This window comes from Lepidochelys kempii, chromosome 7, assembly GCF_965140285.1.
Source record: "Lepidochelys kempii isolate rLepKem1 chromosome 7, rLepKem1.hap1, whole genome shotgun sequence".
In the NCBI taxonomy this organism is placed as follows: domain Eukaryota; kingdom Metazoa; phylum Chordata; order Testudines; family Cheloniidae; genus Lepidochelys; species Lepidochelys kempii.
In genome coordinates this window covers 57,171,544-57,186,326 of record NC_136386.1, presented here as the reverse complement: position 1 = coordinate 57,186,326, position 14,783 = coordinate 57,171,544, and the positions used below count along the sequence as shown (strand labels likewise).

The 14,783-nt window shown below is 44.9% G+C and overlaps 1 pseudogene across 1 annotated transcript; it reads left to right on the top strand.

The window, feature by feature from the left end:
- Positions 1 to 597: 597 nt before the first annotated feature.
- LOC140914642 (cytochrome P450 2H2-like) lies at positions 598 to 8,480 on the top strand (annotated as a pseudogene). Its single transcript, XR_013636116.1, has 5 exons — positions 598 to 620; positions 1,525 to 1,733; positions 3,070 to 3,219; positions 4,550 to 4,710; positions 5,613 to 8,480. The product of XR_013636116.1 is annotated as a cytochrome P450 2H2-like (transcript).
- Positions 8,481 to 14,783: the final 6,303 nt, after the last annotated feature.

Sequence of the window (14,783 nt, the reverse complement as noted above, 5' to 3'; positions counted from 1 at the left end):
CCTGGATTTGTGCTGGAAATGGCCCAACCTGATGATCACTTTAGATAAGCTATTACCAGCAGGACAGTGGGGTGGGAGGAGGTATTGTTTCATATTCTCTGTGTATATATAAAGTCTGCTGCAGTTTCCACGGTATGCATCCGATGAAGTGAGCTGTAGCTCACGAAAGCTCATGCTCAAATAAATTGGTTAGTCTCTAAGGTGCCACAAGTACTCCTTTTCTTTTGGCACATTATGTTAGTCTGGTCTTGAGATAATAAAAGGTCAGCCCTGAAAGAAATGGAGGGACAGAGTTAAGATTGTTTGGGTGATGTTAGCTTCAGAGTGGGAGACAGTATCCTGGAAAGCAGTTCTTGTGAAAAGCATTTAGGAGTCGCAGTGAACAAACCACAAACACTGAACACAAGCTCCCAATATGACACTGTGACGTAAAGGTCTTGTGTGGTCCTCCAGTGTAGAAACAGGGAAGCAGTGAATAGGAGTAGAGGTATGATTTTGCCTCTGTGTAAGGCATTGGTGAGATTGGCACTGGAATACTGTTTACAGGTCTGGTCACCACCTTTTGAACAATTGGAGAAGAGTCACAAAAATGACTCAATGGCTGAAGAAAATGCCTTACAGTGAGAGCTTTAAACAGCTTATTCTGTTTAACATCTCAAAATGAAGGCTGAGAGTAGACTAGATTACAAGCAATAAGTACAGTAGAACCCTGTTTATCCAACCCTCCATTATCCGGCTCTCCATATTAACCGAACAACCAGCACACACAGGTGGGTGCTTTATCCTGTGGCTACTAGATGGAACTGCAGCCGTGCACTGTCCCATTCTCCGGATTATCCGAATTTTTGATTATCTGATCGGGGCCCGGTCCCTGTTAGATCAGATAAACAGGGTTCTGCTGTACCTTCAAAGGGAGAAAATAGCGGCTATTAAAAGGCTGTTTAATGTAGAGGAGAAGGGCAGAACAAGAACCAATGGCTGGGAGTTGAAGCCAGACAAACCCAAATCAGAATGAGGTATGTTTTTAACAGTGAGGGTGATTAACCACTGGACCAGACTACCAAGTGGTGAATTGTCCATCTCTTGAGGTCTTCACATCGAGATTTGGTGCCTTTCTGGGAGATTTGGTTGTCAAACAAGTTATTGGGCTCAATACATGGTTAACTGGGTGAATGGCCTGTTCTAGACAGGACGTCAGATGAGAAGATCTAGAATCTTCTGCCTTACAACCTATGACTCGATGTTAGCTCTGCATTTCCAAACTTTGAAATCATTGGTTTTCTTTTAAGCTGCACTGTCCCTTCACATCCTGTTTCAATAATTTCTCACAGAACCTGATCCAAATCCCACTGAAATAAATGGGAATATTTCCACTGATTTCCTGGTCACATCATGTCATGCATCTCAGAGTCTTAATGTTTCAGTATGCAATCAAGAGTTGTACAGATTCAGTATAAGGGGGAGGGGAGGGTCACAACATTTTTTTAAAGGTTAACCAAACTCACATTCTTATCCTTCTATAAGTGGATCTAAGTTAAAACTTATTGGTCTTTGTGCTAAATGTTTACAGCTCAGTGAAAAGTACGGCTCGATTTTCACAATATACTTAGGTTCAGAACAGGTTGTGGTGCTGTATGGACATGATATTCTGAAGGAAGCTCTGATCAGTCCCGGGGAGGAGTTCAGTGGAAGAGGAAGTATGCCATTATTTGAAAAACATGCCAAAGAAACAGGTACATTTCAAGTAACGTCAGCATATAGAGCTGATGTTTTCTGTATGGGGAGAATGCAACTGAGAAGAGAAAAGGGAAACAGGTGGAGTTTCATTAAAATGGTAGTAAAAATTGGATAGATACTGTTGGTTCCAGGAAAGACCTCAATCCCCATTTCATCACTGGTTCACTGACTTGAATGTTTCCTAACATCTCACTAAAGGTTTATGAGAGAAAACGGTCAGGCCAACCTACCCTACAAGGCACAGAATACAGCCAGAAGAGCAGGGCTGGAGAGGCAAAGAGAGTCAGAACAAACCACAAATTCCTATCCCCTTCCTCACCTGTCCTCACTAACTAGTCAGATCCCTTGGCTGGAGAAGGATTATTTTTATTATTGTTTTATTTGGGACCCTTGTTTTTTAAGGTTCTTTAGTTATGAGGGAGTAATAAATATGGAACCAAGATGTCCTTTTCAGGAAGTCTTTTATCTGATTTATGCATTAAGTGAACTATAGTTATATTAGAATCACAGTGACTGTGAAAACAACCTTCAGTGTAGTTACTTGAAAGCATTATTAAGGTTGTAAAGTCAAGCACTCAGAATTTAGGGAATGCTAGAATTAAGATATGTCTGTGTAGGTGCATAGGCACTGAGTTAATGGAGTAACTGATAGCAGTAGTGGGTTTTCATCTTACATATGGACAGGCACCAGGATCTGTGAGGTGCTGGTTCACGCCTTGGGAGGACAGAACCTTTGGCGATTTTAGCTGCTAAGCTCTAAGAAGTCTCTATTGAGCATGTGTGAAATGTGATTTTTTTCAAAGGCTTGTAACTTGGGCACATTCTGGGAAACGACTGAAAATGAAGTGTCCTATAAACATGAAATGGACAATTAACACCTCTGCAGTGGTGGGATGATGGAGGGTTAGTCAGCAGGGTGTCTTATAAATAGTTGCAATGGGCCAAAAAACCAGTGTCTCTGTTAAATGTGAAACTCTTTTGCAGTCTGTCCCACCTTGTTTTTAGCTTGGACACTCTAATTACCTGCTGCAGACCTGAGGAAGAGTTCTGTGCAGCTCAAAAGCTTATCCTTCCACCAACACAGGTTGCTCCAATAGAAGATATGACCTCACCTACCTTGTCTCTCTGATATCTGGGGTCCCACATGGCAATAGCAATACTGCAATCAGTATTTGCAATGTAGCTGTAATGTCGTCTCCCTACTAGAACACAGACACAATATCAGTTAAGTTGAAATGGAACCTTTGACTCACCAATGTTTGGGTATTTTTCAAAGAGGCAAACTGAGTCTGGCCCTCCCTCCTTTCATTCCTGTTCTCTTCCTGTTTCCAGATATTGTTTTCAGCAGTGGGGAACGATGGAAGCAGCTCCACTGATTTGCCCTGGCTAATCTGAGAAATTTTGGGATGGGGAAGAAAAGTATTGAGGAGCGTATCCAGGAAGAAACCCGTTTTCTGGTGGAAAGACTCAGAAACACACACGGTGGGGATTGTTTCATGTCTGTTGGAAATTGAGGAGTCAAAGACTCTTATCTTTCTTTCTGTTTTTCATTATATTAATTATTTGGTTCAAATGTCTAATAACTCAAGCCATTAACTGCATATATAACAACCTGTGTTAATGTAATGGGAAAGGATGTGTGAAAAGTTCCAGAGATGACCATTTCTGGCTGTTTCTTTCTCACATTTTCTCCCCTCTGATCTGTGACCAATGAGCAAATTGAAAATGTTTGTCTAGAGTTTGTAGACCCTAACACAGTGAACCATATTAGAGCGGGTTAGTTCCAGTGTGCTGGGTTAAGAAGACACCCACGCCTACAGTTTGCTGCTTCTCATTTGCTCTTGGCTAGATGTCTGATACATATTTGGCACCTACCTTTGATAGCGATGGGCTCCATCGGAATGTTTGTAATCACTGTGTACATTTACAGTGCTTCATAACTGACACTCATTCTCTCTTACCGTACTCCTCTCCATTCCTTGTGGAACATAGGGCCTTCCCCAGCGCCTTCCATCTTTGCCAATCTCCTACTGCAGTCTTAGCGTCTTCCAATGTCAATTTGATAACTAACAATTATGCATTTTCAACTTACTCATGGTCTACCTATTGCCTCTTGCCAAGAGGGTTCCAGTCCAATGCCTGTCTTATGATGATATTCAGGTCTTTTGTCCATATATGTTGTAGTCATCTCCAGTTTCATTCCTGTCCCATCAGTTTTTGTTTCATCTTCCTCCAGAGTTCTTCATTTGTGATTTTTTTTAACCCATCTGATATTGAGAATTTGTCTAAAGGCAGTTGTTTATGAGAACTTGGAGTATAGATAATGAGGTTTCAGTATGTCTCTAAGTTTCAGCACGATATAGTAAGACTGCCTTTACAATGGTGCTAAATAGTAATGATGCTAAAAAACACAAGTGATGACTCAGGCAGAGCCCTCTGAGCAGGATCTTCTTGTGAAAGGGTTGGGATTCTTTCTGTTAAATGGGCCTCAAGTCAGACAGGCAGGTGTCACTCAGAGAGGCACTGATGGCCCCTGGTCAGACCAGAGTGTGCCAGGCAGAGAGCAGCAGAGCAGACAGTGAAAAACTGATTGCCAAGAAAAAAAAGTGGCACGTGTTTAATTTAGCATGTGAGAGGTAAGAGGGGGGGATTGGGGCAGCCCTAACCCACCCTCCTCAGGGAATATTACAATGAGCCCCACCTTGCCCTGGGGTAGAAAATCCACAACATCCCTGTGCTGTCAGTGACTCTGATGCTGAGGGTGAAAACACAGAATTAAAACTGACTCTTTTTGAGTTTTGTTTTGCTCCAGGGCGGCCCTTTGACCCCACCCTCTTCCTCACCCACGCTGTCTCCAACGTCATCTGCTCCATCATCTCTGGGGACCGGTTTGACTATGAAGATAAGAAGTTTGTGACATTAATAAATCTTATAGAGGAAAATGGCAAGCTCCAGTGCTCACCCTGGACAGCGGTATGTTCAAGTGTTTATTCTATTCTTCTCCTTTGTACTGGGAGAGGGGACAGAGATTTATTTCTTTAACTATTAATTTTCACTAAACAAGTGTTATTTCAGATTCCCATAATGGTCTCCTTCTCCTTGTTAAGCTGCTGCTGCTACCAAACCCAGCCTCAAACTTGTTTCTATGTATTGTTTAAATTCCCACACAAAACACTTTGTTAGGTCAGAATTAAGTTTGCTCGACGACATTCTCTATCTACACAATTGGTAAAAAATCAAGGAAATCACCAATAAAAACACTGATATCAACATCAACATCAAAACATTCCCTAGGACTTCTGCAATGTGCTAGGTGAATGTGATCACATTCCTCACATCCAAAGCAAACTTCCTTTCACTTCCAGTTCACAGCCAGCCACCACGCACTCACCCCATCCCTGAAAACCTCACGAAATGCACAATGAAGGGCCAAACTCTCTGCTGGCATAGTTCAGTCAAAAGAAATAGAGTTACACCAGCAGGTAATTTGGCCCTTTAACTGCTACCTCAGGAAGTCTAAAGTGTAGTGTCCTTTTAAAATCTATAATGGTTTATAACTGCCTAAGAAAATCTGTGGTTAGAGCTAAGTTTGGGGAGTTGTTTGTTTTTTCAAGAAAAGGATGTGTGTTATGTTGGAAAAAATGGCGTGTATCTTAGTTGCTATAACTGAATGGCACTGGGATTTTTGTGATGAATTTGTATATGTTCGATAGTCTGATTTAGTGGAGTTTGCAACGTTCTGTTGAATCCATTTTGATAGAAGATGCCTCAGAAGTATTGTATTGTACTGCTGTAGTTGAGTCATTTGAGTGCACACTATGATTATCTGTTGTGTCCAGATAAATCAACCTGTGTTTTTCTTTCAACCTTTATAGTTGTACAATTTTTTCCCAACTCTCGTGGATTACATGCCTGGGCCTCCCTGGGGGATATTTAAAAATGTTGGGGCATTCAGAAGATATTTTCTGGAAAGACTGAAGATGCACAAAACAGCTGTGCATATCTATCTATCAGTGTTACAGTGTGTGGACAATTTATGAGTTTACCCGGTATAAGCTTTATGCAGAGTAAAACGGATTTATTTGGGGTTTGGATCCTATTGGGAGCTGCCTGTCTGTTGGAGACAGCGTGGGTGAGGAAGAGGGTGGGGTCAAACCTGCCATTTGTTAAAACCAAGTGACTGGGTCTAAATAAAGGTCCATCAACAAAAGACTACCCTGGCCCCATGCTGGAAAGGCCCTTATTAAGTCCTGCTAACTACCAACACCGCTGTGAAGTGACAAGGACTGACTGCCTGGACCCATGCTTCTTACTGCAAAAAGACCCCTCCACCTCGAGATGACTTCACTTCAACTACTGATCAGCCTGTCCCTCCTTCTGGGTTTTTTTTTCTTTCCTCCTTTTAAACAGCAAAAAAACAAAACAAAAAACAACGACGACAAAAAAAACAAGGTGAAGTGCTAGTAACCTCTCACTTGTCCAATGACAAAGCTAACCTGCATTCAGTATTTGCTAAAGAAACCAAAGCACTACAGGGTGACGTGCTAGTAACCTCTCCCCTGTATAATGCAAAACCATGACTGTTCCAAGAAAAAAGAAAAAATGCCTGCTCTGCTAAAACCACCAAAACCCAAGGATTCCTGACTGCAAAAGACACTGAGAGTTGGCCTTAATGGCAAAAATGGAGCATTGTACATTGGCAGGGAGGAAGTTGTGGGATTTATTCTTGGGAATGTGAAGTGAAGTGGTGGGGTGGGTTTATTCCAGAGGCTGGAACCTGTGCTGGTAGGCAAGTATAAATACCAAAAACGCCTTACAGCCACGGACATTACTCCCACCGTCTGCCACCACTCCTTTGCAGGTAAAGGTTCCTGGATCCATCATAGCTACGTTAAGTTGGCGCTGGGACCCCCACCTGACCCTGACAAGCCATTGGACGAGCCACTTCACGAATGAACCCTACAACCAACCCATGGACTGAGCTTTCCAGCTACTGGGACCTTCACAGCCCACCAGGACTTTTTGTGTTCCTGTTTATTGGACTTACATTGGGGGTAGTGTTTTTTGTATGGTACAGGGGAGGATGCCGACATTGGTATGGTTTGCCTGGGGGGGTCCTCTCCCTATTCCCAAGTCCAGTACAAGGATGGGAGGGCTTCTTGAATTTAACCCGTGTTATCAAACAGGGTGTAAATCGAACGCAGTGTTGGTTTTGTATTCATACCCCCACATATTTAGGTCAGGGGGTCCCGTTGGTAGGGGTACCTATCCCCCTTAATCGAACACTCCAAGCTAAGCTATGGGCAAACACTACATTTAACTGGAATGTTACAATCCAAATATGGTCTATTGATATGGTGGCGCAGGATAATTATGCTTTATGTGTGTCACGACGTAAGGGCATAGAAAATACAGTTTTTGTAGGGAATTTTGTGGGGTGCAAGGACACCACCCAAATCAGCTCTGGTGCAGGAGGTCCCTTTACCTACTCCAGAACCCCGTGGCTAGTCCCCGAGGGGTCTGGCTGGTATTGGTTATGCAATCACACAGCCTATAAGGTTCTCCCAGCAGGATGGTGTGGTACATGTACCTTAGGGGCTATAGTACCCACCGTGACAGTACACCAGAACCTGACCTGGGGAGAGATCCGCAATCTAGTATGGAGGGACAGACGAAGTATTCCTTTAAACCCCCTTTCTCAACGGCCCAAAGGCTTTCACTCCTTTGTGCGTTGGTTTCTGCCATGGATGGGAGTAAGCAAGCTGGAAAAAGCTATAGTTAACATTTCAGCTGCTTTGGAACTAATGGCAAATGCTACTGCAGATGCTCTATCTGCCCTTCAAATTGAAGTCACCCAGCTATCCCAAACTACATTGCAAAACTGCCTAGCCCTGGATTATCTCCTTGCAAATCAGGGCGGGGTTTGTGCTCTGGTCAACTCAAGCTGTTGTGTATGTGTAAATCAGCACCATAGGGTGGAAACTGACATCCACATCCTCGAGCAACAGGCAGCCCTATTCCACCACATCAGCCTCGACACTACCAAAGCAGGATTCCAGGAGGTCTGGGACTGGCTCACCTCATGGCTACTGGATGTGGGGACTTGGGGACGGCATATTTTGTATTTACTTTTTTTGACTGTTATTGTTTTTGCGTTATTTTTTGTATGCCTACAATGCTGCAGTATGTGCTGTCGGCAGTTGCTAACCCTGCAGCGCGGTTACTCAGCCCCAATATAGCTTACTGATGTACAAAAAGAAAGGGAGGACTGTTAGGGAAAAGTTAGCACATGTGACTCCATTTTGGTTTGGGGCCCACCATTGTTTAAATGCCAGCACATCATACACCAGGAGGAGTGATCCTTAGATACTGAATCCCTGTGAAAATCCTCCTCCTTGTCTTCAGCCTGCCTTGACTCCCAGTATCTGGTTTTTGTTAGTCTCTAACTCCCTGTCTCTTGGCCTTGATGTGAGGCCTCCCATCCTGATAATAAAAGTTACTAATGCATGGCTTTAGGACCATGCTGTGTAATTAACATACTGGTATAGCACAAGGAATGCACCAAGCAGGGACAGGTGGTAAATAAGACAAGGGTTTGTTTATTGGCTAAGGTTTTCGATGCACGAGGGCAACATGCTTTGCTAAAAAGTATATAACCTTTGTATAATCTGTATTCAGGGTCCCCTCCTGGCTAGCAGGGGGGCACCATGCTCGAGCGTAATAAACTTAGTGTCTTTTGGGAACTCTGCAGTTGTGGACTTTGTTTCTGTGCCTCAGCCTAGATTCGAACTGTGCCTGACCTATCAGGTATAATTTGCAACATTGGTGTGTGTGACCTATCAGGTATAATTCGCAGCACTGGTGTGCGTGTCCTACCAGGTATAATTCGCAGCATTTGTGTGTGTGTCCTACCAGGTGTAATTCGTAGCATTTGTGTGCGTGTCCTACAAGGTATAATTCGCAGCAGTTGTTGTGCGTGTCCTCTCAGGTGTAATTCGTAACACTAATATATAACCTACATCTCCCTTGCTGTAGATTAAGCCCATCACTACTTGTCCTACCTTCAGGGGACAAGGAGAACAACTGATTCCTGTCCTCTTTATAACAGCCCTTCACATATTTGAAGACTATAATTAGGTCCCCCCTCAGTCATCTTTTCTCAAGACTAGACATGCCCATAGGTCAGGTTTTCTACATCTTTGATCATTTTTGTTGCTCTCCTCAAGACTCTCTCAAATTTATCCACATCTTTCCTAAAGTGTGATGCCCAGAACTGGACAGGGTACTCCAGCTGAGACCTTACCAGTGCTGAGCAGAGCAAGACGATTACCTCCTGTGTCTTATATACAACACTCCAATTAATACACTTCACACTGTGGTTAGCTTTTTTTGCAACTGCATCAAATGGTTGACGTATATTTAACGGCTATATCCACTATAACCCCCCAATCCTTTTCAGTAGAATTACTGCTTAGCCATTTTATAGTTTTGCATTATAGTTGTGCAAATATTATAAGCATACTCTCCACTCCATTATCCAAGTCATTAATGAAAATATTGACTAGTACTGGTCTCAGGAAAGACCTTGTAGGACCCCATTAGATACATCTTCCCAGTCTGAAAGAAAACTATTGATCGCTACTCTTTGAGTAAGTTTTTTCAACCAGTTGTGCACCCACCTCATAGTAATTTCATCTAGACCAGTGGTTCTCAAATCCAGTCCACCGCTTGTTCAGGGAAAGCCCCTGGCAGGCCGGACCAGTTTGTTTACCTGCCGCATCCGCAGGTTCGGCTGATCGCGGCTCCCACTGGCCGCGGTTTGCCGCTCCAGGCCAATGGGGGCTGTGGGAAGCGGCACGGGACTTGCTGGCCACCCTTCCCGGAGCCCCCATTGGCCTGGAGCGGTGAACTGCGGCCAGTGGGAGCCGCGATCAGCTGAACCTGCGGACGTGGCAGGTAAACAAACCGGTCCGGCCCACCAGGGGCTTTCCCTGAACAAGCGAAGGTCCGGCTTTGAGAACCACTGATCTAGACCACATTTCCCTTGTTTGCTAATGATCTCTCTTCTCTAGGCCAGTAACCCTGTTAAAGAAGGAAATCGGGATGGTTTGGCTTGATTTGCTCTTGACAAATCCATGCTGGCTCTTCCTCATAACCCTATTATCTTCAAGGTGCTTACAAATTGATTGTTTCCTAATTTGTTCCAGTATCTTTCCAGGCTGACTGGTCTACAATTCCCCTGGTCCTCTTTGTTCCTCTTGTTAAAGCTGGGTACCATGTTTTTCCATCTGCAGTCTTCTGGGACCTCACCCATCCTTCGTGAGCTCTTGAAGATAATTGCTAACAGTTCTGAGATTGCTTTCATACCTTCCTGAACTCAGAGATAGCCATTATCCTCCATGTACTTGCCCTGAATTACTCTGTGCATCTAATTTTAATCCTGAGATTTTGCTTCCATAATAAGTATTTAAAATGTGCTACAGAGAAAGATCTCCAGGATCAACTCAAAATTACTTTTTCATTGTAGGGAAAGGAATTTGCATGGGAGTGGGTCTGGCTCAGATGGAGCTATTTTTGGTACTGACAATGATTTTGCAGAACTTTACCTTGAAACCTCTCGTTGACCCCAAAGACATTGATATAATGCCAGTGATGAGTTTTGCGTCAATTGCACCAAAATCATACCAGTTCTGTGTTCTTCCTTGATAAAGGTTATCTCAATACCCCAAACCTGTGCATGAATTTGATTTTTTTTTTATTTTGGACTCACATACACAGTGAGAGAAATGAACTTATTGTCTTGAAACAGATAAGTTACTAGTTTTTATGTAACTCGGATTTAACAAAATTAAGTATAATATCAAAAAATAACCCTACAATTGACTCAAAAAGCCATGTACAATAATCGTGTAGTGTTCTCAGACAGGCTCAGGTGTGAAGAGAAGCTGGGTATGTTTTCACTTCATTTGTGATGTAGCTGACAACTGTGGAAACTTCTTTAGGCAGCCGTAAGGCTTCTTTATTGACAAGGAGTTAGTAACTGTGTCCAGCCCTTGAGCTCTGACCAGTCAATGAGAATAAATTGTGATGATGTAATGCTTTTGGCTTGGCATCTTGCATTGATAGGCAGCGTGTCTGTAGCTTCAGACTGAACTAGAGTTCTCCCTCCCCTACTCGTTCATGCAAGTTAAACTAAGCACAGTGTTAATAAAGTTGCTTCTCATCAATTTTCTAACTCACCTCAAGACTTCTATATATTGACATATGTATGTAGCTTTATGATACATATTCCAGGCTTGGGACCAAGCTGGGAGGTAGAGAAAGCAAGAGAAGATGTATGATCATTGTGACAAAGTTCTTCCTCTGCCTTGGTTGGTCCTGTCCTTATTGGTGGATTTTCTCACCTCAGAGGTTCATGGCAGCCCTCAGTCTGGCCACTTTCATAGCTCAAATCTGCCATTCACTCAGTTAGCCTCATCACTGGCCAGCATGGGGAAAGGAAGAAGAACAATCCCCGCAGTCTCTGCTGATCCACCTAGTGGATCGGGGAACAGGCCAGAGACCTTTCCCTCTGGTGGAACCCACAGTCCAGTTCAACTCCTCCGGTATCAAGTAGGGAGTTGGAGGGATGGGGGGAATGTGGGCCAGCCCTCTACTCCAAGTTCCAGCCCAGGGTCCTGTGGATTGTAGCTGTTTACAGTGGCTCCTGTAACAGCTGTGTGACAGCTACAACTCCCTGGGCTACTTCCCCATGGCCTCCTCCCAGCACCTTCTTTATTCTCACCACAGGCCTTTCCTCCTGATGTCTTATGATGCTTATACTTCTCAGTCTTCCAGTAGTACGCCTTCTCACTCTCAGCTTCTTGCACCTCTTGCTCCCAGCTCCTTGCACACGCACCACAAACTGAAGTGAGTTCCTTTTAAACCCAGGTGCCCTGATTAGCCTGCCTTAATTGATTCTAGCAGCTTCTTGATTGGCTGCAGGTATTCTAATCAGCCTGTCTGCCTTAATTGTGTCCAGAAAGTTCCTGATTGTTCTGGAACCTTCCCTGTTACCTTACCCAGGGAAAAGGAACCTACTTAACCTGGGGCTAATATATCTGCCTTCTATTACTCTCCTGTAGCCATTTGGCCCGACCCTATCACATCATGTATCATCAAACTGTTAAATTGCCTTTACACCAAGGAGCATGGTATATACATCACCCTGAGAAGATAGGTTAGAACATCCCCATGTGCTTCTTTGTTCTCTGTCTTTCTCCTCTTCCCATCTCTTGGCATCATGCCAGCCGCTCTGCTGCCCCTGTACCTGAAGGGACTGTCTTCATTCATCAAGTGCTCTCTCTGCTCCAGCAAATCCTGCCTTGAAACCCAACCCTTCTCTCTGCTTTGGGTCATCAGTGATCCCCCACCTCCTCCTAGTTCCCAGGTTTGGCAGTGTGACATGTCACACTGGTGACACAAGGTCCCCCAGACAGTTGGAGAAACAGTTAGGAGGCAGGACTTTATGGATCTTTCTTCCTTTAATAAAATGCAGGTCTACACTACACACTTACTTTGATATATCTATGTCGCTCAGGGGTGTGAAAAATCCACATCCTGGTGCAACGTAGTTATACCGAACTTAACCCCTTGTGTAGGCAGCACTACATAGCTTCTGCCTCCCACAGAGGTGGAGTTATTAAGCCAATGCAAGAGCTCTCTCCCGTCAGCTTAGAGTATCTTCACCAGAAGCGCTACAGCGGCGGAGCTGCATCAGTGGTGCTATCTGCCAGGTGGGCTGCTGAGCAGCCAGCGATACAGGGGGCTCAGGCTACAGATGAGTCTGGGAGCCCAGGAAGCCCCGTATCCCCAGCAGATCACCAGGCAGATATGCTGAAATCCACATGTTCCTATGAAGTGCTTCACTTTTTGTGAATATGCATGGATGAGACATTGGATGGTGTTTGGAGGGGGGAGCACCCAATACAAAAAGGGCTAAATGATGCAGCTTACTCAGGGCCAAGTTCTTATAGGCTTACGCATGTTGAGTAGGCCTTAAATAATATGGCTGGGCCAGTCAGGGATTGTGGTAGGCACCACCAGTAAGAGAATCTGTGAGCGGGACACCTAATGTTGATTGAGGCTGTTGTGCATGGCAGTGTGGACACAGAAGCCATGCAGCAGTCAGCAGATCTGGGTTACAGACCCAGGGACCCTTGCACTTGAATTCCAGGAAGCCTGTTTCCTGGCAGCTCACCAGGCAGATATGTGGAAATCAACATGTTCCTGTGAAGCACTTCACCTTTCGTGAATTGGCATTTTCTGCTGCCTCTCACCTCCTGCAGGACCTCAGAACAAGTGTGTATATTCTGGGTGTGTAATGCAACCTCTCCTCCTTTGTTCCCTGCCTGTCCTTCCTGGACAAGCCACACCCCTCTACACCAGTGTTCCTGTCATGAGATTTGTCCCACCAAGTCTCAGTGATGCCAGTTAAGTCACTACTTAGTTTTTATATTAACACTTCCAGTTCTTCCTTTCATTCCCAGTTCTCCGGACATTTATGTGTAGACACCTAAGTATTGAGCAGATTCCCCCCACTATTTCCCCACTTGTTGCTCTTGTCACCCTATTGTAATCCCCTTCCTCCAGCATCTAGCCCTCCGCTAATGTCGCCTTTTTTATACTTACCTGTACACTTTGTCACCTGCCCCCTTTGAACATAATTTAAAGCCCTCCTCACTAGGTTAGTGAGTTAGTGGGCAGACATGCCTTTCCTCTTCTTGGTTAGCTGGAGCCCATCTCTTTTCAGCAGACCTTCTTCCCAGCCAGAATCCTATAGTGGAGGAAGTCAAAGCTCTCCTGTCAACACCATCTGCTCAGCCATGTATTCATCTCCAGGATGCATGTCCCTGTCTCAGGAGAAGCTGGAGAGCAAGGGAATTTGGGAGCCTGGTTTCCATGGAGCCATGACCATAGGAGCCCTGCTGCTGCAGCAATCCTCCAAGTGGACTGACAAGGAGCTGGAAACCCTGGCTGCCAAGCTTCTTGCCAGGGAGGCTGCTAAGGAGCCAGGGATACTGGGAGCCCAGGCTACTAAGGGGTCTGGGAGCCCAGGAGCTCTGGCTGCTTGCCAGACAGGTTGTTTAGGAGCCAGGTGGGCGGGTGAGCTGGCAGGGAACTTGGCAGAGATGCCACAATTGACACGTTTCTGAAATGTTTCACTGTTGATTAATTGGCATTTTCTGATAGAATAACCTTCTGTTAGAAAATTTGCAACTAGCTCTAACTGTGGTGTCATGGGGTGGCCACCCCATAGAAATTCTGAGTGGGGATCTGTGGACTAGGAAGGGCATATTAACATTAAATGCTGCACCTGGAGGGGAACCAGGAAGTCATAAGGCCTAATAGCAGGTGAAGCCAGTGAGAGCACGAAGGGGCTGCAGTGAGAAGGGCTGAAGTCACTCCCTAGAGGGAAAGGGCATTGGCCAGGATCAAGGAGGAAATCCAGGGGGACAGTAATCCTGCCCTGGACTGGGGAGTCTGGCAAGAGGCCTAGAGAGGTGAAGTAGCCTCATGGAGGAACATGGAGGAAGCTCTGGAAGTAAACTCAGAAATAAGCAACGGGATAAGAAGAAGCTCAAGGAAACAATAACTGGAGGTGATACCGAGCAGACCAAGCTTGCTAGTCATAGGGTCCGGGGGCTGGAACTTGGCGTAGCAGGCAGGCCCAGTTTCCCCTACCAGCCACTGGCAAAGAGGTGCAGGACCTGGAGTTGGAACAGAAGACTGCCTGAGATGGCATAGGGACAGCTTGTCTGGGGGGACTTTGTCACACTGGAAGAGGAGGACAATGTAGCGACCTATCTGGAGGGCTGAGTCATGAAGAGGGAGCATCCTGAGTCAGAGAAAAGGGGGAGAGGTCCAGAGCATAAGCAACTGACAAAAGGCAGTGCCAGATAGGGTGAGAACTAATTCCAGTGCTTAATATGTAATGAAAGAGGTGCCAGGGCTCAAGCAATTGGGTGCTGAGGCTCAAGAAATTTTTTTACTTTCATAACTGACAC